We start from the raw sequence: 13,895 nt of genomic DNA, 5'->3' as shown, positions 1-13,895 counted from the left end.
TCCGGATCACCTAATAATCAGAGATGTAACGCATTTCTCAAGGCATCACCGTTTTTGCGTTCCTCAAGGTTTTTTCTTCTCCACAAACACCGCAGTCCCGAACGGCGCGAGAAATATCAATATTTCTGACACCCGCACTCACTTCATTACCATAAATAAAAAAAGGAATTTTTTCTCCGCATTCATTTTAAATTCACCGCAGGTGACATAGCAAGATTTGCAATAGTGGTAAAAGCGTGTCTTGTTCCGTGAGGTAGGATTTGATTCCCTCGTAGAGTACCGAAATCCAAGAGAATGAACGTTCAGTGTTTCATGCATTTAATGATGACACAAGTATCGTTAGAGCAATTTACTCTGGTCATACAGGGTAGATAAAAATTGTGTCACGAAATTTTTAAACCTGGATAGCTGATGCCAGTAGAAACCAAAATTACTGTAGTTTGTTTCAAATATCTTAGCGACTGAGAGGCAGGCCCAAGTTTTTTGGTTGAGTGAGGGCGGAAGGCACGTGACGTCCTGAAAACCAACCAAAATGCGATAGGCGGAGCCTAGCCTCATGGAAATTCAGTCGCTTTCAGACCTTCGTGATGTGTGCATTGTGAGTAATTTTGCTGTGTTGCCAAGTGGGAGGAGGATTTTTGATACGGCCTATCGTTTCGATGCCCTTATAAGGACTTTTGAGAAAATATGGCAACGCCCGCGTTTCTCTCTCTCTCCCAATTCCACAACCCTCGTGTGGTCTCACCTCCTGCCCCGACGCCGCACGACACATTCCGAGTTTGCACGACTGGGCCAGTCGTAAAGATACTTGAAAAGGATTTTCCTATCAATAACATCCCCCTAAATCCAAAATATCCTTTCTTGTAGAAAACCGTGCTTGAAGGAAGTCTTATTAATTTTCGACACTTTATACTCTTATCTGACTTCCTTACATTAGTTTTATTGCGTCTACCCTGACAGCGAGACCTTCTAATTGTATGTTCCCTCGTGCAATACGAACTATCAATTTATTTCCCTAATAAAATCCAAATATCCAAGCGTAATGGAGTGGAATTTTTCCATATTGAAATAAACACTTGCAATTTTTCAACGCAAATTGCAGTTTTTTACCTTTATCAAATACATGTAAAATTTTTGTTAAAGAATTGACGAGCATAAAAATATCATTTTTAAACCGTGACGACAAATCTATGTTTGCAAAACATTTATATGCTTGCGATCATTCATTTGATTTTAAATTGAAAATTTTGCATGTATTTGACAAAGGTAAAAAACTGGATTTTGTAGAAATTTTTGAAATAGGAGAATATACCACGTTGTTTGGAGAAAGTCTGATAAATGAGGTGGTGGCGACGATGAATTCACCTTTCCTTAAGGTGAGAGCCCCTCCTTCCTCCTTAAAAACCTTGTCCGATGACCCTGACTAGACCTCTGTCACGCAAGTGAGTACCCAAGCTATACTCCTGCATTTATACTTCTATATTTGACCCCTCCAACATCTCCCTGCAATGTATATACCAAGCTAGATGCTCCTTATTCATTCAGGTCTTCATAATGATGTGAAAACATTGAAACCGGTTGAGAAAATTAAAAAGTGTGGAAAATAACTAGAGCTGTTTGTATCATTACCACACTTCGAGGGTTTCAAGAGGACGTCCGAAGGCCTCATCAGGGTAATGAACTCGGTACTCCTCTGTCCGTAGCCCAACGCTTTACACACTAGGCCACCATGCTCCCACATCATATTAATCACCGACACAGTGTTTCAAACAGAAATTCGGTATGAATAGGTCAGGGTGGAGCTCACCCCGAACTAAGCTAAAGGCTTTTCCGGAGAATGATTCACAGAAACTTGTTTGGCCTATCCACATGTTTACTGTTGCTACATGCACATATTATATTATATTCGCCCTCTTTATCATATAATTATTTAGACGAAGATCTCCAAACCGCTCTTTGGCTTGGATACGTTAGGGTTAAGCTCATCCCGGGATAAGGTGTGTCAAAGTTCGTTCATTCAGGGTAAAGGGTCAGTTGCTTTCCCGGGACCACCTCGCACTAGGAAGAATTTTTGTTGGTATGACCAAAGAATTCAACTACGATTTTAAACCCGTACCCCTCGGTCAGTACTTAATCGTTCTACCCACTAGGCTACCACGCTCCCCTACACGTAGAAAACCAGTGACTATGAAAGTGGTGACCATTTCCGTATAAAGATGTCTAGCAGTGGTAAAATACCACCCCCGTGGGAAGCAAGTTACGTTTTCCTTTACAAATAAGAGAGCGGTCAATTCCGACCATCGAGAAAACCCATTAAAAATTGATATTCCTATTCTTATTGTTAATAGTATTCTACCGATCAAGGCAGGTTTCCATGGTGTACTAAAGAAGTATTCAGGGAGACTTCCTTTCCTTCAAGCACTGACCTCTTCAATTCACTGTAAGGCCTACTCTCTTTCAATCTGTCTAGAAATCCTATTCTCTTCCTTCCCCTCCCTCGTTTACCTAGCATTCTACCCTCTAACACCGTTTTCAACATCCCCTCCCCGCTAAGTAATCCCTCCATCCATACCTTCTGTCTCTTCCGTACCTCATCTAAAGGCCGTTTTACACGGGGCACGGAATTGCGCAGGTTAGAGCTGCATTAATTTCTAAAATGGCGTGGAATTGCGCGAATGCATGAACGAAATTAGAACAGGGGCTATTTTGCCGTCTCGCATCCACGCATTCTCGCATGTGTTCTATCAATTCACCGCTTTACACGACGCAATTTTGATTGCGCCTTAGCACGTACGTCAGATTGTGCAATTCCGTGTACCGTGTAAAACGGCCTTAAAAGTTGCCTCTCCTCACCCACCATGTCCAGCACTTCTTCGTTCCCCTTCCTCTCCGTTCACTTCACTTTCTCCATTCTTCTCCACACCCACATCTCTAATGCCTCCAATCTTCTCTCGTCCTCCTTTCTTAGAGTCCAGATATTCCTATTAACCTACTGAATTAAAGTCAAATGGGAGAACTAACATGTTGAAGGGAAAGGTCATTCATTCGGCTTTGAATTGTGTCTTAGGCCAGTTTTTCTAACGTTTTAATGAGTCCATACTATTTTAGGTTTGCGCATGAATTTACCATTAACCCAAAGGAATCTCGTGTACAAGGAAACTCTATGCAATCTCTGCTGTTGAGCACCACACCGGTTACGTGGAATACAGCAGCTGACCTAGTAAGTCGAGCAGGCAATAAACTCACTGAACAATCGTAAAATCGAACGTTTGGAATTAACTGCGGGCATTCGCTTTTGTGACTTGAGGATGCGGTTTATCCTGAATTTTGAGCTTTTCGCATGAATGTACAGTACTCTGCATGCAGAATATCCTAAATATACCCATCAAATAAGAATGAAGTCAGTTGCCAGCTAGAGAAGGTAATTAAACATTAAATCGAAACTTGAAGTTGTATTTAGGAAAGCCAAGGTTTTTAAGTGCGATTTTTATAATTTCGGAGATGAGGGCTGATAATGGTTGGTGGGGTACGAATATTGTTGTGGTAAAGGTATGCAAGTTTATCACGGAGTCTATATTTCTTGCACTAAAATTGCCACCACGTAACTTAGACATTCAACGTACTCTGCATTCGCAAAGCCACAAATCGTTTAAAAACCAAACGATAAAAATCAAACTTGCTAAGCAGAGGAGATAATCTGATTTTAGTTACATGTACAAAATTTTGGCTTGAATCTACGAATAAGACAATCAAGAGTGAAGTTAATAAATTTTTAGAAAGTATAAATCTATGAAAAAGACAAGGGATAAAATAATACTACACAAACCTCTCTATGGTAGCGAAGATTAGATGTTGACAGCAGCAGAGAAGTCAAATAGTGGAAGATGTCGAATTGTGGTGCTACCGAAGAATGATGAAGATAAAATGGATTGACCGTGTTAGTAACGAGGGAGTGCTAAGAAGAGTGGGAGAAATGAGAAGTCTTCTAAAAAGGAGAAGACAGGATAACTTTGTAGGATAACTTAAACAACACCTCAAGTGAACGAAATTCAACCAGAGTACAGTCAACTTGATATTTGGTTTCATTTCGTTACTTGTTTCTGGGGCAGACTGTTTGTTACTTCTCCCATCCACCCAATCTTATAGGTGTGCTGGGGAACGAAACTCAAGCGTGGGAAGTAAAAAGACGAGAGTAATGAAAGTTTAACGAGAGCGCATGCTGCCGCAACGCCAAATCTCAAACCTTGTTCGTATGTTAAGAGGACGCATCACTTCCTCTAGAACATTCTTTGTTAGCTACGTATTTATAACTTGTGCTAGGTTGACCATGATATTTTAATAGTATTTATATGCTACTCACCATATTGTGAGTTCTATTTGGCTACATAATCTTTTAATTTTCGTTTCATAAACCTATTTTGATACCTAAAAGGTTCATTTTTCAGCATTAAATATTTTTTTCAAGTTAGATAGGATACAGTTAATTATAAAGTTTCGTATTTAAATAAATAAAAGATCGTAGCACTTTACCACAAAAATGTTTTAACTACGTACACCGCGTTTCGGCTCTCTGAGCCATCTTCTGGTACAAGACCAGATGGCTCAGTGAGCCGAAACGAGTTGTACGCAGTAAAATCTTTTGTGGAAAAGTGCTACGATCTTTTATTTATTTAAATATGTCTAACTTCTTCCAATTGAAGACTGAATCTGTTGAACTTATAAGGTTTCGGTTAAATTCCTGCCAGCATCTGAGGTTATACGATTGAGACGAAAGATTATTATTAGTTAGAGTGATTTTAAGAGACCCATACCACCTCGGAATGCCGCCGCTTTTTGTCCACGACTGCTTATTCGACAAGTAAACTCGCTTATATCGCAGCTAACCTCTATATCTAGAGGTTGGCCCACCATCCGCATCCGGTGGACGCACTCGGTGGCTTTAAGCTCAGCCGCGAGTTTCTCCTGTTGGTGGTAAAAAATATGAGTGCCCCATGCATCTAATGGCGGTAGGCCGAACCTCTGCCTCATTCAACAATACTTCGTACTCGGTGTGTGGGTCGAAACTAAACTGTTCGAAGGTGAAACACGTGGTCCCTCCGGTGCAAAACATTATCTCCGTTTTGTTTCGTCCCAGAGTTTTAGTTTAGTTTCGACCCGAATTAGTTTTGACTCCGATTTCGTTTCGACCCTTAGTTAAGCTCCCAGGGTTTAGATCCATTTCGTTTCGTTTCTACATTTCGCTCCCAGGAACGAAACTATTGAAATTGTGCTGGTTTTGACCTTCGTTTAGTTTCTATCGCCATCCCTGTTCAAAAGATCATTGCATTTAGGCGTATCTTGAATTCCTAGCCTTCAAAATCGTACGTGTAAAATTTGAGCCGTATGATCATCTCTGAAATTTCGTACAAAAAATCGTGCGTCAGAATACCAGCACACAATGGACGAGATTTCACATACGATTGATAGAGATACGTGTATATCGCATTTTCATTTTTATTTTATCGCACTTTCAATAACAGTTTATCGCATTTTGTAGCGTCTATTCTTTTATTTTCATAATGGGGTAGATGACGATAAATTGTAGTGAAACACAGTTTTATGACAAAATACAGAATATTATAAAAATTGTGTTGTAGAACAATAATAAATTAAGGAATAAAACGCATTGTGGCGGAGGTGTAGCTTGCCCGCGCCCACTTGTAGTTCGCGGCCACGTAGAGTCCCAGCCAACTAGCAGCTGGCCAGTCGCTCACATGCTTTAAGCGATGAGTGTCGGCGGAGCTTTTAACCCATTATATCCTAATGTTGCTTCTAGGCAACATCAAAAATGTATAAATTTTCAGCTATGTTTAGGGCATATGCAATCTGCGCATTATTTTGTGGCGTAAATTTTGATGACGAAATATTTATCAGAAACGATAATTATGTATGCGTGCAAAATTTTCAAGTTGTCATAATGAAAAATATTCCAATTTGGTATCTCACAAAAGCAGCTCTGGGTTAGAAAGGGTTAAACTGCGCTCTGCACAAAATGTACGAATTTTGCCGTCGAAAAGACAAATTTGCGTAAAAATATCATATAAGTCCAGTCATCGCATCTATATCGCATGTGCGATTTTCACGCATCTCTAACGATGGATTATATTGCCTCGTTCACATTACAATTGTCCGAGCTATCGTCCTAACTATAGTTGGCCGAACTAGGCGTGTGAATGCATGTTCTGACAATAGTTCACGTAGTTCCGAACGTTGCCACTTTACGATGGTTAGGCGCTGGGAGACTGGAAACGGAAGCGACAAGAGAAAGGCAAAAAGCTCGTGAAGCTCTATTTTTTTCATGGATTGGTCCTAGGAGGGTAGAATATGGGCGGAAGAAAAATTATTCGGTAAATACACGTTGAACACAGTAATATCTTGCCCTGCATACGTCAACAGCTTTGCTAACCGTCAAATTCCCGTTCACTTCAGATGTCAGCACTAGAGGGCAGCACAGGTTTTAACAATCGTCGTGTGAATGCACGATAGTTCCGACAATCGCTGGAAGAATCGTGAGACATATGAGTCAAGGGCAAAACCAGTGGCGTAGCCACCCCCCCGAAATATAAAAACACAATCATTTTCCTTCATAAAAGAAAACAAAATATTGAAAAATCATAAATTAAAAAAATATTTCTTTAACAAATGAAGTTTTTTTGGATTATGAAGAGTGTTAAAATTAGTTAACAACCCATTCCTTAGTACCCTGTTTTTCAAAAATTCCCCCCCGCCCCTGGTTTTGGACCCCCCTCGAACGAAATTCCTGGCTACGCCACTGGTCAAAGCGTTCTTCCCTTACGCCAACCACGCTTCTCGATACGAAACCAAAGAAGACAAAATGCGACCAGTAGAGAGGGAGTGATGCGCCTTCTTAAGCTTGGGGAGTGTAAGAGGAAAGCAATGAAACTTTAACGAGTGCACGCGCTCCTGCAACGACCGACTCCGATCGTACGTTAAGTGAACTCTCCGTGAACACTACCCTCCCTCCCAATCCATCCCCACCACTCTTTCCCTCACGATCTCCACCGTGATATGTTCTTTGCCGCAGTCCGGCTTGCGTGCACTCTTAAACCACAAGGGGAGAAAAGCGTGGTGGGAAGTCTCATGAGGCGGTTCAATTCGACCCACAATTTACTGTCGAAAGCGCAGTGATAAAATTTTTACATAGGGTGCGGCATAGGGTGCCTCGTTTTGCCACTTTTTTTAAGGAGCGAATCGTAATATCCGGCAAAAGATGCGTACCCGGGTGGGTATTACGGATATGATTTTTTTTCAAAATCGGTTAACAGGGGCGCAGCTAGGAATAGGGTAGTTTCCTTCATCAAAGAAAACGAAAGGCATTGATTGCGATTCGTTACCCACCATTAGTGTATTCGTAATATACAAATTACTTGAATTTAGAAATACCGGTTTAGACGAATGGCAAGGGTCAATTTTATCCTCATTTGAAAAAGGCCAGATTGGCGCCCATGCGATGCCACTCCACGTGACGTCACAGGGACCTAGTTTCTATAGGAGTTATACATCGTCTGAGGTTACCAATGCATGCATGAGGCACAGAGCTCAGGGAAACATGTCTTAATAGTCATCTATTAAAACTGGCTAAGGTCGGAAAGTTTTCTTCATTTGATAAGGTATTAATAATCCTTATTTAAGCCAAGCGCTACCAGCTAGCAGGGTACACAGCTACAAGCTAGCAGCCTGCGTCGTATCAGCGCTCAACTCGCCTCAAGGTCACCTCACAGGGCGGCAGCGGGAACCAGAAATACGTCACACGGAGAGATTTCCCGGCATTCATACTTACGCGTCGCGTTTTCGCGCGCTTGAAAATTTTCACTTTTCATTTAATCGCGAAAAATAGATATCGTCATTTAAATGTCTAAAAGCGTGAAATACGTACTCCAGGAGTAATAATCTTTCGATTTAGGCAATAAAAAAATAATAGGAAACCACCCTATTAAGGCTAGGGGGGGTTTCAGGGGCAACTAATACTGGGGTGTCTGGGGGTATGGCATACCTGCCAGGGTAAGCGGGAGGTGCGAGGGCCCTCCGCCGGAAAAAAAAGATAAATGGTTAAAAATGGTGAGTTTTACGGCCTTCTGAGGGATATTTTATTAATCCTAACACTATTCTATAAGTAATATTAATCTAAATAAATAAAATAGATTAAACTTAAAAAATTGTCTGAGCTCTGGGGGGTTTTTTATCCCCCAAACCCCCCCCCCCTCGTTGCGCCACTGTCGGTGAATATCTTCTGTTCTTTGTGTAGGATTTCGCGGTGTGGTGAGGATTCAGCAGACTGGTTTTCGGGGTTACTACCGCGTAGATTCATCTCTGCAGACGACAGTTTCGCCGGCATCTCCACTTCATTCACCCGAAGAACCCGGCATCGCCGGCATTGCAGCAGGCTTCTTCGGGTCAATGAATTGGAGATGCCGGCGAAACTGTCGTCTGCAGAGATGAATCTACGCGGTAGTAACCCCGAAAACCAGTCTGCTGAACATCTTCTGTTCGGCATTTTGTCTCGAAATTTCGAACGACAAACATTAAAAATGTAAATAATTTAAAATTTAGTTTTAGCAAGCACTCATTTTTTTCCAATGGAGTACTGCATTGGTCTATCCTTGATATTTTAGACCAAAAAAGTCAGCACTATTGCTGTTAATTATCGAGAAAATGACCTTTTATCGTGTCCCCGAAAGCATTTTTGTGGGGTGTAGGCAACCCACAACACGCAGCCTCATTTTACGCCATGCATGCCGTAAATGACGCGAAATAGAGATGTTTTTTAGTAAAAAACGTGGAAATCATGCCCTAAGTGATCAAAGGTAGTCACTAGGATGAGATTATGCTCTTTTATGCCATCGCCGGCTGTCCTTCAGATGCAGTGATCTCCTGAAATTCTTTTCACTCCGCATTCCAGCTCGCAAAACCCGCAATACTAAAGCTCTACACCAGCCCAATTTCCGTCTGGCAATATCTCATAGATCCCTCTTTTACCGCTTACGTTCTACTTTAAATTCCATCTCAAATACTTATTCTTCTCTTGACATCTTGGTCTCCCGCGCCATTTTCAATAACCAATTGAAAATACATACTATCTTTTTGATATCTCGTTCAGACGATATAGGGTCCCAACTACTGCCATAGCCTTATTAAAAATGTTGAATAAAATAAAATAACTTTGTTTTATTCCACACTTTATTTTAAATAGCACGACCCGGGTTTCAACATCTAGTGTTATGATCAGCATATAACCTTATGATAACACTAGATGTTGAAACCCGGGACGTTTTATTTAAAATAAAGTGTGGAATAAAACAGTTATTTTATTTTATTCAATAATGAAGCAATTCCACAAAATAGCGCCTGAGACAGTGTCTTATATTATTAACAATGGTTTTTATATGATCGTAGAAAGTTAATTTTTTTTAAATATATAACACAAATCGTTCCCATATCAACGAAAAGGCATAGCTGTACAAGAGGGTGAAATGTCCCCCCTCCTAGATTTTTAACGTATTAAGAGCATCCAATTTGGAATAAAAAAGGACTAACCTCCCCACATTTCTAACCCGCAAGAGGCCCACCAGGGCTCGGCAAGCTCGAAAATTCAATTTTCACTGTTTTTTAGATATCTCGAACTAGAAATCATATTTTTAAATGCGGTTTGTGATACATGAAAGCTTTTTCAACGGATCAGATTTCCAATTGTTTTCATGAACTTTCAGTCGGAAAAGGAGAAATGGCGTCGATTTGAAAATTTCCAACGCGTGTTATCATAAAATATTTTTGAGAGGGCGACAAAGAAAAAATGTTTACCGAGGACGTTTTTGAACACCTTTCGGCTGGTGCATTGGAAAAAAATTAAGCCCGAATTTCGAATTGTGGATCTCCGTGGATTTTTCAAACAATTTGTCCATTGCGGGTGACACCGTAAAGTTATCGCCGTGGTTAGTCCCGGTGTACTTAAACTAGAAAACATCGATAATCGAGACCATTCTAAGACGAGACATATCCATATCGGACGCCTTCACCCAGGAGAAAGAGAAACTAGACCTAAGCAAGACCCTGGAAGACAACGGATACCACCGCAACGTCACCCTCAAAGAAGAAAAGGAAATTGACGAGGCCCTAAATAGGACTGAAACTCTGTACCTGAAGATTTGAAGAAACCTAATTTAACCCATTTCCGCCCAGAATACTTTCTGCTTGCGATTGTGAAGATATTTAGGTACGTTGATCCTATGATCGTCTTCAGCAATTCAGTGAAATATTTTGGTGACACTTACGTGTTTCTTCTGGAAGACCCATAGCATGATGCACTACATGCAAATAACGTCAGAATCTAATTGTTCTTAAATTTCTACAAGTGACCTTGGTGTAACGGATCTCCGGGCAGGGTCGGCCCTAGCAGGTGCGGGCTAGGGGCGAACCTTCAGTGCGGGGCCCTTCACTTAAAATATTAAACTCTATAACCCATCTACAAACTCGAGCATTTTGAATCCCTACCACTCTATGGCTAAGTATGAGTTCCCCTCCCAAATTCAGACTTCGTAATTACGCCGTTATGATACCTTGATTCCAAACTATCGTATATTTTAATTTTTTTCACGAACGCGGGCCCCCCCAAAGCGCGGGTCGCCCCGCCCTAAGGCCGGCTCTGTCTCCGGGGAAGCACATTTTTGGATGAAGGATAGATAAAATAATCTATACAATGCCATTTTCTAGTATCATAAATTTAATGATACTTTCATTTAATTTACCGACAGCAGGCGCCCATGTTGAAGTTCCACTTCGCACCCGTCTCTTTTCGTCCATGGGTTCAGTTTGACCAACTTAAAAAATAAGCTAATCGGTGAATTGAGTTATTTCAAGCTTCCATATCATATTGGTGACATTTCAATCGCAAAAAGAAGTGCGGTTTTTCTTCGACAGTCTCATATGCTCAGAATGGTAGTGTGTAGCCATATGGCAGCGGTGGGCGGAAATGCGTTAACCCAAAAAGAGATCCGTATTTTTCTGTTTTTCGATCCGCGTTCTACTTCTGGATATGTTCGCGGAGAAAATTCAAAGACCCTAAAATCCTAAAATCTCCATTCTTTCGATGCTACCGCGTCGGTTGTTTCTTGAAGACAACAATTTCGCTGGCAATGCTACCAGCTCGAAGGTCTTCTTCGACCTGAAGACGCTCGCATCAGTGCAGCGAAACTGTTATCATCAAGAAACAACCGACGTGGTAGCACCGAAAGAATTAAGATTTCGGAACCTCGACACCGCGGAAACCTACGGAGTCACACCCTAAAATCCTCTCACAGGTTAGTTTATGACGTCACCAACTCCTTCCGCGCGGGCCATCGCTTACCAGCAACTCCTCAAGCTCGTGCATCAGCCGCATGTGAATCGTTGTTCACACGCCGGGGGGCAATTCGATCCCTCGACAAGCAGTTCTCCCAGAGCGAGTGCATCATAACAAGACCAGGACTAAAAGAACGCTGAAAAATTCCTGAAAAGTACCAAAAAGTTCCAAACACTACTCCCTCGTATTCGACTTTTTAGTTTTTTTCTCTTATATTTTAAGCGCGACAAAACCGTGAGCATTAATTTTATAAGATCGATTCCGATCAATGGGGCTTTGACATCAATCGATGCGAGAAAAAAATATTGCCTCTTGATAAATATTACGTAATTGAGCTGTATAGTGTTTATTTTTCTCTAAATTGACTCCGGTGAGTGATTAAGAACTAAACGGAGGGTAATGTAGCCCAAAATATCAACTTGTCTTGTGAATCATTTTCTACTAACAGAGAAATGTATTATTTATACATCCAGAATGTTAGCCTTTGATTTACCTTTCTGATTACGTTGTAATTAATATCATACTTCATTTTTTATAGAGAAGTTCACTTAAAAAGCCGCCTTAGTCGCGCGCTCAACAAAGGCTCGCGTTGCAGTCATAATGCCAGATCTACGAGCCTTCCGATGTATTTAATATTTAAATCTTATGTGATTACAGCGCTAGAGAAGAATTTTAAAATACCTACAATCATTTCAATATTTTTACATTATGTTATATTTATGTATTAATACGCAGTGGCGCCGACTCCATGGGGCCTGAGGGGGCCCATGCCCCCTCAAAAATTCGTTATAGGTGTGAGGAAAAAATGTGCCAGGCTTGTCGATTTTCCCCGGAGTGTCCAGATATCGAGATTCGAGTTATCAGGGTTCTAATGTTGATCATATGACTCTTTTAAAATGCTTAAAAAACTTTAAACTCACTAGTTATAAAATTTTCCGGGGCAAGATCCCCGGTTTTGGCCCCCCCAATATTTTTTGTAAGTCGGCGTCCCTGTTAATACGGACTAGGAATAGGTTAGGTAGCACACATTGTATTTAAAATTTAAACTGATTCAATGCTAACCAAGAAGCTGCTTCGACATCTTACATAGATTTTGGCGTCACCTGGCATACTATTATTCGTGTTCTTTAATCTTACTGGAGTCAAGAGCCAATTCGATTTTGTTTTCTTGCCTAACATTCTACGTTTCGATGCGGCTGCAAAAATTTTACTAATATAATCCACTTGAAATTATGACAAACACATTTTCGGCCAGAAAATGTGTGTTGAACCGGAAAAATCTCGTCTGAAATTAATTTTAAATAAAACATTTTGAAACTCCCGGTTGGAACACTTAAAATTTACGTATAATTCCAGATTTTCCTCGTTTTTCCGGTCGCTGGACACCCTACGTAGAAGCATAGCCCTCCCTTCTGCAAAAACGCCCCTCTCTCCCAGGGGGCCCTGGACCGAGGTCATGAACCCACCCCCTCCAAATATGATGCCGAATCCGCCCCTGAGTGGACCCAAAATCGGGAATGGTTGAGATCGGTGGTATCCTGAATATCTGCAACCCTTCCAATCGGTAAGTCAAGATGGTCTACAGCAAGGGTCTTCAAACCGCGATCCGCCGGCTAATTCCTTGCAGCTCATTGAGACTAAAGAAAATATTATGTATCGCGCCACAAAATATAAAATATACAACAATTTTTTTCTTTCTTCTTAACGTGACCTTCTTTAATTAATGGTTAAATAGTTCTTGGAGTATAGGTCCAATGTATATGATGCAAAAAAGTTGTAGCCAACGTCTCAGTTTATTTTAAACTATCATCAGGGCTATGAATGTAAACATGTGAACGATATAAAATACAATGATTTACAATGTTTTCACATAAATAAAAAATCACCTAAATAAACTAAAATAAAATCATACAATATACAACGACATACTCCTCAAAAATAAACAATCTCAAAAATAGCATTGATTGATTGAACTTTTTAACCAATAAAGATTAATGCACTTTGAAATTATGCTTTATTTTATTTCATTGATGTGGTGGCAAAGTGACGTGGAGCATTTTGGCCTTTGGACAAAGTGAAATCAATTTTTGGCCTTTGCATTAAAAACGGTTGAAGACCCCTGGTCCACAGGAGTAAATAAACTACGCACATGTGGAATGGATACGCTCCTCCAGAGAAAAATTCAACTCTAACTCTTATTATCCGTTAGGTGGTAACTTATGAATGCACATCAGGAAATGGTTGACCCTGGTTTTATGAATAATCTTCTGAAAAGCCATTAGCAAATATAAATGGACATCCTACAAGATGCACTGACATGCATATGCTGCACAGGGGTAAAAAATAATTTCCTTGACTAGTGTTCTAAAATACCCTAGTATTCATATCTCTGAATAATACCAAAAGTTAAAAAAACATACAGGTATTATATAGCTTCCACCATAACTATAATCCAAAATGAACTAACCCTTTAAATGCAGTGGCCAGAAGGAAAGGAATG

This window comes from Ischnura elegans, chromosome 12 (assembly GCF_921293095.1).
Source record: "Ischnura elegans chromosome 12, ioIscEleg1.1, whole genome shotgun sequence".
In the NCBI taxonomy this organism is placed as follows: domain Eukaryota; kingdom Metazoa; phylum Arthropoda; class Insecta; order Odonata; family Coenagrionidae; genus Ischnura; species Ischnura elegans.
The sequence above is the reverse complement of the archived record's forward strand: the minus strand, read 5'-3'. Positions refer to the sequence as shown.